Raw genomic sequence first — 17474 nt, 5'->3', positions numbered from 1 at the left:
TTTACTAACATGATATTTTGTTTTTGAAAACACATGTGTTCTTATTCCGATTTATTAGCCTAGAATTACTATGTGATGCGCACAACACACAAGTATAGACTAGATCGCCTAAATTGGAACGAAACATCTCATGTTTGTTTGAAAATGGTTTGAAGATGCTACTCGCAAGTAGGCTAAGACGTGGATTTTCCACCCTCAAGTGGGCTTAGAAAACATGATTTTGCCACTCTCAAGTGGGCTTAAAACTCACATTTCGATGAATTGTTCCAATTCAAGCAATCCAACCTTCACCCACAGGCATTCAGGCAGTTATATCATATAAGCAAATAGCCTCATGGCAAGCATGCTATCATGGCAACACTCACACTCATGCAAGATGCTAAAGCATAAAAGCTTACCTAGTACTCCGAGCCAAAACAACAACTAGTTAGTAATCAATGCATGATCCTAGTTCATGTTAAGATGGCTAATGCAACGCATGCAAAATGCAACTAGAAATAGGCTCGGCTATTCTAAAATGGCATATGAGATTCAATTTGATAATCATATATTCAATCGGAATCAAAATACTATGCAGTTAGTATGACACGCCGAGCCTGGTGCATGCAATACAAATGAATGATGCAAACATGCGAGCATAGGAATGCTAATTGAAACATGACCTAAAACTAACCACTGAAAGCAGGTAAGACATTCACACACTCACGCACACTTATTACAAAGTTCGCCCTCTCGACGGAGGGTCCGAATGAATCAACTAGCTAGCTACACTACACTAATTAATTATTACAAAACCTTAACTAATTAAGCAAATTAATTAACTTACAAAATAGACTAAGTATGAAACTAAAGAGGCTGCCACAGCTCCACCTCGGAATGATTAAAGGATGCATGCTCGATCGCCTCGCTCGAAAACCCGTTGCCATGCCTCATGTTGCCGCTGTTTGCACTATTTTGAACCTCTGCACACTACACAAATCTCTGTGATGCTTCTGAACCACCTCCTGGATGCTCTGAGAGGTCCTCGGCCAAGAGAGGTGGCCATCGGCCAATAGAAAATGGTCATCGACCAAATATTATGTTATCGGCCAACAAAGGTTAGCTGATCGGCACTGAAAGTAGCCGACCGGCCATTTCTTCCTACAGAATGTTGTTTTGCTGCAGCAGAGGACAAACAGAGGATGGAAATGCATTTACAAGGAAATGTTTGCGCGACCACCCTCCTTATCATGTTTGAGACTCAAAGGAGTGTAGTCCTCAACCCTCGGGCCATCAATCACGCATCTCGATGCATGATGGCCAAAGAAGCCAAGCGTGCACATTAATGTGAAATGGATTCACAAAACACATGTGAATGCTTCACACTCTATCATGTTGGATCAAGAATGTTGGCGACCGAGGATTGAGGCACGTTTCGTCACTTCGAGTACGAAAAGTTGCTCGCTCCTTGTGTTTGGTTTGACACCCCAAACCAAACACAATGCAATGCATGTATGCCAAATACAATGCAACATGGAAATGAAATGCTATGCAACCTAAACATGCCAAATGCAATAGGACTCAAGCATGCAAAATGCAATGTGCTAACACCGAACCATATGCAATGGAACTAGCACGCGACAACATGCAATATACCAAGTATGCAACAAGCATGTGATAACATGCAAGACAAGCATGCAACAAAATGCGAATGTTATGCAACTCAAGCATGCGAGCATGATGTAATGTAACAACATTGAACAACATTGAACAACATGGTAAACGGACTTAAACTAAAGACGGACAGACCTCAGCCATGCCCAAATTAGTGGCCAAAGTGATGAATTAAGGCACCGAAAGGGCAAAACACACATGTACACACATTGATCCATAAACTACGCAACAATGCACAATCCTCAAACATGAGCGAGATGTGATAAACATGAGAATGTGACAACGCAATAAGCTCTGAAATCATTCAAGGAGTAGTGTCAAACCACTCAAACAGGTTAAGCATAGCATGCTAATAAACTCAAAGCTCAAAGCTAGCTAAGGGACTTGCACCAAGGCTACAAGAATCAAGCCCCAAAGGGCCAAGGTGACCCAAAACAGTCCCAAGACAAACCAAAACAAGGCTAAAACATGTATGGAATGAGGCCGAAACATGCTAGAAAGGTAAGCACAAAATAAGACGCATACAAGGCCAAAAGGGGCAATTGCACTACACCTATTACAACCAAACATTGCATGACTTAGGCCAATAAAATCAGAGTTATGGCATGTTAGAATGAGCCCAAAAACCCACTTAGATGGCATCCCAAAGGGCTAAGCATGATGGCATACACAATGACACATTCTTGAGGCATAAAACACCAACCTTCCAATGCATGGAAAATGTTACAAATGTGAAATGGGGCCAAAACATGTTAAGCAAACATGCTACTATTATGAGCCAACAATACAAGCATATGAGACATAAGAAGAGAGGGGTGTCCCCCTCCTATACAAGACTCCAAAACCACTTCTGGATTTTCAGTGGTGGGAAGGTCAAAATAAGATGATCCCAAAGCTCAAAAGTAAAGGCACAAAACAAGGCCAAACAAGGCCTAAGAGGGGGTACACAACCCCCAACCAAAAAGTGACCTTAAGAAACCATAACAAGCATACAAAATTAGAACTTTTTGTAGTTTAGAGTTAAGCTTAAAACAATATAGAAGTATGTGTAAAAGCTTAAACCAAAATGGGGTATCTAAAGTTTAGAATCTCACATTTGAAGAACAACTTCAAGAACACATGACCAGCAACTCTCTCTGATCAAAACCGGCTCAAGAACCTTAAAATCAACCTCCTAGTACCTCAGCACACAAGGATGGTGTAACTCTAGGTGTTTGTGTGCAATAGTAAGAACAAAACACACTTTTGAGGTCAAACACACACACAAATCTAAGGAGAGGGAGATATAGAGAGAGATATACCTAACTTGTATATCAGATTTCTAGAACACCTGGAAAGGGAGAGGAGGCTCTCCTCTTATAGAAAACCAATTTTGCAAAGCTTCTTGGAAAAGCTAAGCAAGGCTCAAATCCCTCCATACACGTGTATGGAGGGGGAGAATTGTGTGTGCCAGCTATTCCAGCTGGCACAAAATATCTGCCAAAAGCAGATGAAAAGCGGTCAGCCAGAAAATATAGCCGATTGACCAACAAGGGTGGCTGACCGACCAAAAATAGTGCCGATCAGCCAGCACCTTTGGCCGATGGTAAGAAAAAGAGGCCGATGGCTTCAAGCCTTAGCCGATGGGTTGAGGGGATGGCCAACAAGCCACCCTCTTCCCTCAAAAGCAAAAACACAAGTCTTTGGTCCACAACCAAACACAAGATAGACAAGTTAAAAGATCTTGAGGCAAGGCGCATGACTAAGACCTCCGGGAACTCAAAACGAACACGAGCATGGATGATCATCGAGTGTTCAGACGATGACGTCCAAGTCTTGAGGACAGTCAAAAATAGGGTGTCTACACCAACCCCAAGAAACTACGAATCTCAAAAGCATTCTTAGGTTATGCCCAATCTTGCACTGCCTCAATCTTGGATGAATCTATAGTCACCCCTTCCCGGATACCACGTGGCCTAAGAACTTTACTTCCCTCAGCCAGAACTCACACTTTCCAAACTTAGCATACAACTTGTGGGCTCTAAGTAACTCAAGCACTACTCGTAGATGCTCCTCGTGTTCCTCCTCAGAGGGTGAATAAATCAACATGTCATCCACAAAGACGACTACAAAACGATCTAAGAACTCACGGAAAATTCGATTTGTTAAATCCATAAACACTGCTGGAGCATTGGTTAGCCCAAAAGGCATCACTAAAAACTCATAATGGTCATACAGCATATGGAATGTCGTCTTCAAGGATATCCTCCTCCCTCACCCTCAATTGGTGATAACCAGATCTCAGGTCTATCTTAGAGAAGCAACAAGACCCCTCAACTGATCAAACAGATCATCTATATGAGGCATTGGGTACTTATTCTTAACAATAACCCGATTCATCTTTCGGTAATCGATACAAAGTCACAACGCTCTATCTTTCTTTTTAGCAAAAAGAGCCGGTGCTCCCCAAGGTAAAGTACTGGGACGAATAAAACCCTTATCTAGCAATTCCTGGAGTTGAATTTTCAACTCACTCAATTCAGCATGTGCAAATCTATATGGAGCCATAGAAATCAGTGTCGTACCAGACACTAAATCAATAGAGAACTCGATCTCTCGGTAAGGTTGTAAACTAATAAGATCCTCAGAAAAGACATGTGAGTATTCACAAACTACCCTTGGCAACTCAACCCGGATTTTATCGCACTCACTACCCAAAGGCTAGCAAGAAGATAACTAAGTTCACTCCATCCACGCGGATCATATACCGGTGATAAGTCTCTATCCATCCGGTCCCCCAAGAAGTAAAAGTAATCACCGCTCAAGGTACAGACAGTAACCTTCTAACAATAGCAATCTATAATAGCCTGGTATGACGATAACCAGTCCATACCCAAGATAACATCAAAACCAAGCATGTTAAGTAACACAAATGAAAATGGTAATCGACGACCAACAACCTCGATGTCACAACCCCGACATCCTTGTTTTACGATAACCTTACCACCAACAGGTGATTCTACACAAATAGGAGATGCTAACTATGCCAACTCCAATCCCAAAACTGATGCAAATGCAGATGAAATAAAAGAATGGAATGCACCTGTATCAATCAACACATTAGTAACTGAATTGAAAAACAAGAAGGTACCTCTCACTACAGAAGGAACAAGTACAAGATCTGGCACTACAACTACATACACACGCTCAGTAGGTCTCTGCTCAACCTGCTCGCCCCTCGGAGCATAAGCCTGATGCACTGATTGAGCCGAATAGGCTCCCTGATTGGCCCTCGAGACTTGTGCCGACTGTGCTAGCTGGTGACTCTGTGTCTGCCTTGAACCAGAGGCACTAGATGAACCACCCAATTGCGGGCAAAACCTCTTCAAGTGCCATGCCTGCCCATACTGATAACAAGTGAGTGGATGGCCTCTCCCCTGACTTTGGCTCTGAAAACGAGCCGAAGATGATGCTGCTCGCTACTCTTCTCCTATCTGCAAGCAAGTTGGAGACTTGTGGCCCAACTGACCACATTTAAAACGAGTAAAATCTCTCTAGCCACCCTTCCCAGAGCTCGAACTTGGTACTGGAAAAGTGGACCTCGATTGAGCTCCATGGGACTGCTAAGAGTCAGAACCCTCTACCTCTTACTGTCCCCCTGACTATCCTGACTCCTCCTAGAGCCCCTTATTCTCTCCTCCTCTGCATGCATAATAGTCTCAAGATGGGTTGCAGCCTCCACAAGGCGCCCATAATCTCTAATCATGGACCCGGCCACTTGCAACATGAGTCCTGTCCTCAACCACTTCTCGAACTCCAAACAACGACGCTCCTCATTCGCCAATAAGTCAGGTGCAAACCTAGACAAGCTAGTAAATGTGGTGTCAAACTCAGCAACTGGTGTGTTCAACTACACCAACTTAGAGAACTGATCTCTCAACTTCTCCCTAACTGTGGGAGGCAAGAACTTGTCTTGGAAATCACTGACAAAAGCCTCCCAAGTCACCCCAATGCGTCCACGCACATACTTCCACCACTAACCCGCATCTCCTTTCAGCTAGAAAGACGCCAAGGTCACTTTCAACTGGTCATCCTTGATGCCAAGCATCTTGAATGTCTTCACGAACTGTTCTAGCCACTCGTCTGCCTTTAGTGGCTCCTTGGGATCACCCAAAAACTCATTTGGATTCAACCGAAAAAACTCTCTCTTCAAGAAAGACGGCCATGCTTCAGTTATTTGGGCCTGGACTTGATTCTCGGTCCTGAGAATGTCCATAAATTCTCTCAAGGCTCGGGTCATTTCGCGGGCTAAGGTGCCCATGGCCTGTTGACCAACCGGTTCAGCTACATTGGCCTGACCAATTCCTTCTCCTGTGTCGGAATATCATCCGGTAAAGGCATCTCATGCCTCCTAGGCCTACCACGCCTACCAACACCACGTCTACGTCCTGACATCCTAATAAAGGTAACAATAGGTAATAGCACGTTTACAAATGTACCGAAGCTAACTCACTCGCGTCCTAATGCGATGGACAACAGTAAATCACTCCACATAGGCATGTAATCACATAAACACATACAAATTTCCTTCCTAGATAATAACTGTCCCGTAGCATTGCTGGAGTTCCAATTAGAAATAGTAGTGATCAAGTGCTCTTCTAATAGGACTTCTAGAAACCCATAAACTCAATCAACATCTTAGGAACTAAATCCCATACTCACATAACCATATAAGCATCTTATCACATAAGCATACAATAAATGTTGTTGTCTCAATCAAGCGAGACAAACCCATTGTGGTACTAACCACTTCCCACGTACCCAAAGTATTCAAACCCGGTACGCTCTGATACCAAGTTGTAACCCCCCCCCCCCCAAAATAACATAATAAATCCTACTATTATGTAGAAGATATAACAGAAATAAAATACTTTCATTCATCAGAGTTTGTTTATAAAAGTTTAACATACAGTTAAATGCCCTGCAGGCTTACATCTTCTCAAGTCATTGTTTGGTTATACAAAAGTGAGCACAACTCATTACAAATAAAGCCCTTGGCCATACATATAACAAAACACAAATAGGAAGCTCTTGCTTCCCAAAAGTTCATCCACGCTATGCCTTGGTGGAAGCATATCACCTGCACCTGAAAATGATATTCCCATATAGGGTGAGCCATAGCCCAGTAGAAATGATCTGACACAATATATGAGATTTAGCAAAGGTATAACTACCATGTGCATAAACAATGCCGGTACTAACACATCCACAAACTTGCATATTCATATCATACTAGGTTGTTCAAACCTTAACCCATTTTTCTTCAATTCATCTATAAATCTTAATTCATGAGTTAAGTCCGTTATCTTTCAATTCATTGTCAGTTCATCTATACTTCTCAATTCATAACTTAAGTTCATTATCATTCAATAACCAAATTGAGACTACAACTCCATGGTTTTTTCCAATCATACAAAACACACATAACTTCTCCAATCTGCCATTTTACGGATATTTCATCCGCAGGAATCGGCACCCATATATATATAAGATTTCGGGACTTTCACCCAGGACAATCCGGCAAACTTATTTTCCGTGGAGTCCATCCCCTTTCTCCTCCCAACAAACATACATATACAATGTATTTATAAACCTAATCATATATACAGTACATCCCCTTTCTTCTCCTAACAAACATATATATGCAATGTATTTATAAATGTAATCATACATATGGAGTACATCTTATTTCTTCTCTCAACAAGCATGCACATACAATGTATATAAAGCATAGTCATATTCAATGACAACCAACAATGGATTAGTATTAAATCACCTAATCCTCATGCAATTTCTACAACAATCATAGCTATCCTCCACCGATAGCCCAACACAGTCATTTCTAAACAGATATTCAATCTCGAGATAAATAGTTTATTCAAAACTTCCAAAGGTGTAAGATAATACATATCTAATTCCACCATCTATATCCATAACCATCGAATTTCACATTTCCAATGTTAATCCCAATTATTTATACAAAATAATGATTTAATCAAATTAGGGCAAAATCTCCCTTCTTCCAAATATCAACCCAAATATCAAAATCAACCATTTTGGTACAACATGGCCTTATATTCAAGCCCCATACTCATTTATCTCATATTCATCAAAAACCCCTCTTTTCATTTCATACCCAAATCTTAGATTTACCCAAACCATAACCAAATCTCATCATCTATACACAATAGCAAATAACTAAGCCAAAAACCATATGAGAGTGTAGAAAATCCCTATCTAAAGTGTAGAAACCTAACAACTAGGAGGAACTTCAAAGATGACGAAACAAATTTCTTCTTGGATCAAAATGAAGTTCTTGAAGCACTCTATCTTATTCTCAAAGGCACTAGGGAAGAGAGATCCTTAGATCTGGGTGTAGTTATAGAGAGAAGTCGAATCCTAGAGAGAGAAGCAGCTGATTTAGGGTTTTTGGGTGAAAAGAAATAAAAAAGTGGAGTAAAATTGCGTTGCTGGGAACTGATATACGCCAGGCTCACTCGAGCGAAAGAATGGTTGCTCGAGCGACCTGACATAATAAGTCGCCTCGCTCGAGCGTAGAATACATAGCTTCAAAATTTTTTCAGGCGCACACCTCGCTCGAGCTTAAGAAGCCTCGCTCGAGCGAAGGACTCTTTTCTGCAAAAATGCTGGAAGCTCACAAAGCTCGCTCGAGCGTAGGAATCCTCGCTCGAGCAAGGAGCCAAATTTCTAGACGACAAAAGTTTGAATAACTTGCAACTAACCTGTTTCAGACACTCCTAAGACATTCCAAAACTCAAACTCAAAGAGTGGAAGGAAAAAAAGACATGGATAATATCAAACCATGAAACCAGAGTCCAGAACACCACAAACGACGGGTCGAAAACCGAAATCGTTATATAGACATTAACCCTAGGGATTTGCCTGAGTCGTATTTACCACTCTTTGTTGATATATGGATATCATTGGATTAATTATATTTGGACGGGCATTGTGCATAAGACTATCAAAAGAGAAAAAATATTTTTTTGAGCATGACATGGCAAGTGCATTCATCTCATGAGACTATATAAAATGTATATATACTTTGTAAGAATTCTCTATTAGGCTTTGTGCTCACCTCTAGTGGATTTTGTTGCAAGAAAGTTGTTGTGACCTCGCCAAAGTAGAGGCGTGGAGAATAGTTTTGGAAGCACGAGGCTCTTATCTTTTGTTATTTTATTTTGATAAGCTAAGGGCTATTTTTGTGTGGGTTAAAAAACCATTTACGTGTAATCCAGGTAAGGCCTTAGAAATTTGTAGCCTCTAAGGCATTATCTTGAATAAAACTGAAAAATGATTTGACTCAATTATATCAATTGGTTTCATGTTAAACTTAACAAGTGTAATGAAACACGTAATCAAATTTTGTGTAAGTAAAAGGAATCGCATGTATGCATGTCAGGTAATTACCCGAGAAGTTATTATTCTGCATTTTAAAGGATATTATGATGGAGTAGTATGTCTATTTTTTTTTTTTTTTGGGGGGGGGGGGGGAGGGTGGGTGGGTAGGGGGGTTACAACACGTGTTATGCATGTGAATATAAAATTTAACAATCATAGAAAAAAAAATTTAAATTAAAATTTAATTTTTTGGTATTTATTTTTGTGAAATTAATTTATATTTTTCTCATAAAAATTTCAAAAAATTGAAACCAAATATAGCCTTAGGGTTTTAAAACTGAAAATGAGGATAATATTAAAATATAGAGATGCGTACTCATAATTTATATTTTTGTAATGTGTGTATTGAGAAAATATTCATTAAGCGTGTGTACTAAGGGAAATTAGTGTGTGGAAATAGAATTACTCCTAGCTTTTAGCTAAAAACCAATAAAATAAAAATATAAAAAATAAAACAATTACGACAGTAGTCTTGTATTTTCATTCTTGTACTATTTTAGTCCATGTAATTTTCATTAACTCAATTTTGACCTTAAATTTATGACTTTATCTTCATTTGATCCAAGCTCTTCGCATTTTTTTTTTTGGAAAAATATGTACATAAGTATCATGTGTCATATTTGTAAGAACAAAATTTGAACTGATCAACTCAGTAAGTTAACCTCAACAAATTTAGTGATAATTTTCTTTAAAAAAAACTAATGATATTATTAATTAGACTAAATTGACACAAAATCTAAAATTAAGAGTTAAAATTGAGTTAATTACAAATGTAGATAAAATATAAGGATCACTAGTGTAATTTTACAAAAAAAAAAAAAAAAAACAATATCAAATCAATCTTTCTATTTTTCTACACATTTTTTTTTTATAAAAAATTTTAAAAAATTAAAAAAAAAATTAATTCCCAAATGCCTACCTCTTCGAGTATGTATGAGTAGAAAGATATTTCTATATTTTTTTTATTATGTCTGACAAGGTTCAATTTTTTTTTTTTTTTTTTTTTTTTGATACCCGCTGAAGTTCAATTTATATATAGAGAGAAATTATGTATGAGTAGAAGATAATTTATAACTAAATAAAAAAATTGTAGATAATAAGAGGACTCTAAAAGATATTTGAGAAATTACATATCAGTAATATTTTTTTAAAAATAATTATTGTTTTATGAAAACATTGTTGACTTTAATTATTAAAATTTGTAAAATTTTATAATAATTTGAAATTATTTTTACCAACATACACTGACATGTCATTTCCCAAATGACATTAAACTGCCAGGTAGAAGATAATTTAAAATTTGATGAAGTAAATAAAAAATTAAATGAATAAAAACATTGACTCCAAAAGATATTGAAATCAAAAATACGAAAAAAATAAAATACTTGTGAAATGCATGGTGTAGCGACATGGCATCGCAATTTATGGCTCTTCTGAGAAGAGTTAAAAAGTCAAAAGTCAATTTTTAACCTATTTTAGATCACATTATTTCTCACATTTTTTACACTTTTTTTTAAAAAAAAAAAATTAAAAAATCAATTTTTAACCATCTTTTAAAATAGACCTTTGTTCCCAGGTTGTGTTTTTTTTTTTTGTTTTCTTTTTCTTTTTCCTCTCTCTCTTTATGATTTATGATTGCAGGAGTTATATGAATGAAAACGAGTCACACAGTTGATATAATTTGCATATAATACATAGCGATCCCGATTTTGACCCGTTATTTGTTGTGTTCCAAACTTAGGTCGGTATAGTTTTGAATGGTTATTCATGTCTTGTTTCCCTTGTCTTCCCCTTATTTTGCTTATCGGGTTGTAATAGTATGTTTGAAACAGGTTGGTTGCTTGTTTTTCTGAACCTTAGTTGCCCAAAATTTTGCTCTTTTGCTCAAACGAGCATTCTTGCGCTCGAGCGGGCTTCATTATTTTGCTCCTCTGCTCGAACGGGCATTCTGGCACTCGAGCGGGAATTGTCAATCCTCAGTACTTTTTGCAGATTTGCAAAATACTGGGAAGGTGCATTCAGCGCTCGAGCAGGAGCTTTCCACGCTCGAGCGTGAGTCTGTGTCTGATGCTCGAGCGGGGCTTTCCACGCTCGAGCGGACCGTGTTATATCAGTCCGTAAAGATGATATTCCATATCACTTTTTCAGCCCTCTCTCTCTCTAAAACTCCCCAAGATTTCAAATCTTGACCCTCCCTCTCTCTAAAATACACATTCTCTCTTTGATTTCATCTAAATCCATTGTGATCTTCACCCTAGTGTCTTTGAGAAAAAGGTAGAGTATCTTAAGAGCTTCATTTTGATCCAAGTAAGAGTTGGTTTCATCATTTTTGGAGTTTCAACCATACTTTGCTTGTCTTCTCTTCTTGAGGTAGGGATTTTCTACACTCTCATATGGTTTTTAGCTTAATTATTTGCTATTGTGTATAGATTACGGGATTTGGTTGCGGTTTGGACAAATCTAGGATTTAGGTATGGAAATGAAAAGAAGGGTTTTGATGAGTATGAAATAAATGCGTATAAGGGTTAAATATAAGGCCATGTTGTACCAAAACAGTTAATTTTGGCATTTGGGTTGATATTTGGAAGAAGGGGGGGTTTTGACCTAATTTGATTAAATTGTTATTTTGTATAAATAATTGAGATCCACATTGAAAATGTGAAATTGGATGATTATTGATATAGGTGGTGAAATTGGATGTGTATTATCTCACACCTTTGGAAGTTTTGAATAAACTATTTATCTCAAGATTGAATATATGTCTAGAAATAACTGTATTGGGCTATCACTGGAGGACAGCTATGATTGTTGTAGAAATTGTATGAGGATTAAGTGATTTAATACTAATCCATTGTTGGTTGTCATTGAATATGACCACGTTCTAAATACATTTTATATGTATGCTTGTTGGGAGAAGAAAGGGGATGTACTCCATACCTATGATTACATTTATAAATACATTGTATATATATGTTTATTGAGAGGAGAAAGGGGATGTACTCCATATATGATTATGTTAATAAATACATTGTATATGTACGTTTGTTAGGAGGAGAAAGGGGATGAACTCCATTGAAAGTAAGTTGGCCGGAGTGTCCTGGGTAAATCGATTCCTGCAGACAAAATATCCGTAAAATGGCATATTGGAGAAGTGACATGTGTTTTATATGATTGGGAAAAACCATTGAGTTGTAGTCTCAATTTGGTTATTGAATGATAATGAACTTAACTCATGAATTGAGAAGTATAGATGAACTAGAAATGAATTCAAAGATAAGGGACTCAACTCATGAATTGAGAAGTATAGATGAACTGGTAATGAATTGAAAGAAAATGGATTAAGGTTTGAACAACCTAGCATGATATGAATATGCAAGTTTGTGGATGCTTTAGTACCGGCATTGTTTATGCACATGGAACTTATACATTTGCTAAATCTCATATACTGTGTTAGATTATTTCTACTGGGCTGTGGCTCACCCTATATAGGAATACCATTTTTAGGTGCAGGTGATATGCTTCCGCCAAAGCAACAGCGTGGACGGACTTTTGGGAAGCAAGATCTTCTTTATTGTGTTTTGCTATATGTATGGCCAAGGGCTTTATTTGTAATGAATTGTGCTCACTTTTGTGTAACCAAGCAACGACTTGAGAAGATGTCAGCCTACAGGGCGTTTAACTGTATGTTAAACTTTTATAAACAAACTATGATGAATGAAAGTATTTTATTTCTATTATATCTTCTGCATAACAGTTGGGTTTATTGTATATTTTGGGAGCGTTACAACTTGGTATCAGAGTGTACCGGGTTTGAATACTTTGGGTATGTGGGAAGTGGCTAGGACCATAATGGGTTTGTCTCACTTGATTGAGACGTTAGCATGTATTGTATACTTATGTGATAACATGCTTATATGATTATGTGAGTATGGGATTTAATTCCTCAAATGTTGATTGGAGTCTACGGGTTTCTGGAAGTCTTATTAGAAGAACACCTAATCACAGTTGTTTCTAATTGGGACTCTAGCAACGCCGCGGGACAGTCATTATCTAGGAAGGAAATTCGTATGTGTTTATGTGATTACATGCCTATATGGAGTGATTTACAATTGTTCATCGCATTAGGACGCAAGTGAGTTAGCTTCGGCACATTTACACACTTGTAAATGTGCTAATACATGTTGTTACCTTTATTAGGATGTCAGGACGTAGACGTGGTGTTGGTAGGCATGGCAGGCCTAGGAGGCATGAGATGCCTTTACCGGATGATATCCCGACACAAGAAGAAGGAGTTGGTCAGGCCAATGTAGCCGAACCGGTTAGTCAACAGGCCATGGGCACCTTAGCCCATGAAATGGCCGGAGCCCTGAGAGAATCTATGGACATTCTCAGGACTGAGAATCAAGTCCAGGCCCAAATAGCTGAACTAGGGCCATCTTTCCTGAATAGAGAGTTTTTCCGGTCAAATTCGGATGAGTTTTTGGGTGATCCTAAGGAGCCACTGAAGGCAAATGAGTGGCTAAAACAATTAGTGAAGACATTCAAGATGCTTGGCATTGAGGATGACCAGTTGAAAGTGACCTTGGCATCTTTCTAGTTAAAGGGGGATGCGAGTCAGTGGTGGAAGTATGCGCGTGGACGCATTGGGATGACTTGGGAGGCTGTTGTCAGTGCTTTCCAGGACAAGTTTCTACCTTCCACAGTTAGAGAGAATTTGAGAGATCAGTTCTCTAAATTGATGCAATTGAACACACCAGTGGCTGAGTTTGAGGCCACCTTTACTAGCTTGTCTAGGTTTGCACCTGAGTTAGTGGCTACTGAGGAGTGCCATTGTTTGGAGTTCGAAAAGCGATTGAGGATCAGACTCATGTTTCAAGTGGCCGAGTCCATGATTAGAGAATATGGGCGCCTTGTGGAGGCTGCAACCCATCTTGAGACTATTATGCATACAGAGGAGAAAAGAATGAGGGGCTCTAGAAGGAGTCAGGATAGTTAGGGGGACAATAAGAGGCAGAGGGGTTCTAACTCTCAGCAGTCCCAAGGAGCTCAGTCGGGGTCCACTTTTTCAGTATCGAGTTCAGGTTCTGGGAAGGGTGGCCAGGGAGATTTTACTTGTTTTAAATGTGGTCAGTTGGGCCACAAGTCTCCAGCTTGCTCGCAAAGAGGAGGAGGGCAGCAAGCTGCATCATCTTCGGCTCGTTTTCAAAGCCAGAGTCAAAGGAGAGGCCAGCCGCTCACTTGTTATCAATGTAGGCAGGTAGGGCACTTGAAGAGGTTTTGCCCACAGTTGGGTGGTGCATCTGGTGTGTCTGGTTCAAGGCAGACACAAAGTCACCAGCCAGCACAGTCGGCACCGGCTCGAGGGCCAATCTAGGAGCCTCTATGGCTCAGTCAGTGCATCAGGCTTATGCTCTGAGGAATGAGAAGGTTTAGCAAAGACCTACTAGGCGTGTGTATGTAGTCGCAACGCCAGATCTTGTACTTCCTCCTTCTGTAGTGAGAGGTACCTTTTTGTTTTGCAATTCAGTTACTAATGTATTGATTGATACGGGTGCATCCCATTCTTTTATTTCATCTACATTGCATTGGTTTTGGGATTGGAGTTAGCATAGTTAGCATCTCCTATTTTTGTAGAATCACCTGTTGGTGGTGAGGTTGTCTTAAAACAGGGACGTCGAGGTTGTGACATCGAGGTTGCTGGTCGTCGATTACCTTTTTCATTCGTGTTACTTAACATGCTTAGTTTTGATGTTATTTTGGGTATGGACTGGCTATCGTCATACCAGATTATTATAGATTGCTACCGTCAGAAGGTTACTGTCTATAACTTGAGCGGTGATTGTTTTTACTTCTTGGGGGACCGGATGGATAGAAACTTATCACTAGTATATGATCCGCATGGGCAGAGTGAACTTAGTTGTCTTCTTGCTAGCCTTTTGAGTAGTGAGTGTGATAAAATCTGGGTTGAGTTGCCAAGGGTAGTTTGTGAATACCTACACGTCGTTTCCAAGGATCTTATTAGTTTACCACCTCACCGAGAGATTGAGTTCCCTATTGATTTAGTGTCTGGTATGGCACTGATTTCTATGGCTCCATATAGATTTACACCTGGTAAATTGAGGAGTTGAATATTCAACTCCAGAAATTGCTAGATAAGGGTTTTATTCGCCCTAGTACTTCACCTTGGGGAGCACGGGCTCTCTTTGTTTAAAAAAAAATGGAGCGTTGCGACTTTGTATCGATTACTAGAAATTGAATCGGGTTACTGTTAAGAATAAGTACCCAATTCCTCGTATAAATGATCTGTTTGATCAGTTGAAGGGGTTGCGTTGTTTCTCTAAGATAGACCTGAGATTGAGTTATCACCAGTTGAGGGTGAGAGACGAGGATATCCCGAAGACGGCATTCCGTACGCGGTATAGTCATTATGAGTTTTTAGTGATGCCTTTTGGGCTAACCAATACTCCAACAGTGTTTATGGATTTAATGAATCGGATTTTTCGTGAGTTCTTAGATCGTTTTGTGGTCGTCTTTGTGGACGACATCTTGATTTATTCACCCTCTGAGGAGGAACACGAGAAGCATCTACGAGTAGTACTTGAGTTACTTAGAGCCCACAAGCTATATGCTAAGTTTGAAAAATATGAGTTCTGGCTGAGGGAAGTTATGTTCTTAGGCCACGTGGTATCCGGGGAGAGGGTGACTATAGATTCATCCAAGATAGAGGCAATGCAAGATTGGACACAACCTAAGAATGCTTTCGAGATTCGTAGTTTCATGGGATTGGTCGGGTGTTGCCATCGATTTGGGAAGGATTTTTCTAGACTAGCTTCACCTTTGACTAGATTGACGAGAAAATGAGTCAAATTCGTGTGAAGTGAGACTTGTGAAAAGTCATTCCAAGAACTTAAAATTAGACTCACCACTGCTCCAGTATTGATTATTCCAGAGAGGGGTTTGAGTTATTCAGTAGATTGTGATGCTTCATGGAAAGGTTTAGGTTGTGTATTGATGCAAGAGGGTAAAGTGGTAGCCTATGGCTCATGGTAGTTGAAAACACATGAGAGGAATTATCCTATTCACGACCCAGAGTTAGCAGCGATAATATTTGCCTTGAAAATTTGGAGGCACTATCTATGTGGTGAGAGAGGAGGTGGATGGAATTCATACAGGATTATGATTTCGAGTTGCATTATCATACGAGGAAGGCCAACGTTGTGGCCGATGCTTTGAGTAGGAAGTCAGTTAGCGGTGTAGCTTCTATCGCCATCCGAGAATGGGAAATGTTGGGTATTTTTAGTGAGTTTGACTTGCATCTGGGCAAGTTTGTTGAGTCTGTAGTCTTATTTTCAGTTATTGCACAACCTACACTTGTGAACCGAGTGTTGGAAGCACAGAGGGGTGACCTTGAGGTAGAAACCCTCTTAGAGAAGATTTTCAGTGGGAAAGTAGAAAAAGGTTTGACCCTGTATCCCGACCAAAGTGTGAGATACCGTAGCCGTTTGTTTTACCGGAGTCTTGTCGTGAGGAAGTACTCCGAGAGTTTCACCATTCGCACCTTGCGGTGCATCCGGGAGGTACAAAGATGTATCATGACCTTAGTCGCCAGTTTTGGTGGAGAGGTATGAAGAAGGATGTAGCTGTGTTTGTATCAAAATGCCTTACTTGTCAACAAATGAATGCCGAGCATCAAAGGCCAGCGGGTTTGTTGCAACCCTTGCCTATAGCTGAGTGGAAATGGGAGCATGTTACGATGGACTTCATTGTGGGTCTTCCTAGAACTCAACGGGGTAGTGATGCCATTTGGGTAGTAGTTAACCGGTTGACTAAGTCGGCGCATTTCATTCCTATACGCGTAAATGATTCGGTAGATTACCTTGCTGACCTTTATATCAGGGACATAATGAGGTTACACGGAATCCCTGTGATGATTGTTTCGAATAAAGATCCGCGTTTTACAACTCGGTTGTGACAGAATTTGCAGAGTGCCTTGGGCACTAAATTGACCTTTAGTACTGCGTATCATCCTCAGACTGACGGGCAGTCTAAGCGTACTATTCAGATCCTTGAGAATATGCTTCGAGGTTGTGTCCTTGACTTTAAGGGTTCGTGGGAGAGGCATTTGCCCTTAGTAGAGTTTGCCTATAATAATAGCTTTCAATCGAGTATTGGCATGGCACCATTTGAGCCCTTGTAGGGTCGACCTTGTAGATCCCCTATATGTTGGGCCAAGGTGGGTGATGCACCTTTGTTAGGTCCAGAATTAGTTCAAGAAACAACGGAGAAAGTAGCACTTATCCGTAAGAGATTAGCTATGGCTCAGAGTCGCCAAAAAATTTATTTCGACCGTTGGAGGAGAC

The sequence above is a fragment of the Camellia sinensis genome, chromosome 10 (genome assembly GCF_055761805.1).
Source record: "Camellia sinensis isolate YWXY chromosome 10, ASM5576180v1, whole genome shotgun sequence".
Classification (NCBI taxonomy): domain Eukaryota; kingdom Viridiplantae; phylum Streptophyta; class Magnoliopsida; order Ericales; family Theaceae; genus Camellia; species Camellia sinensis.
This window is presented reverse-complemented; position numbering follows the sequence as displayed.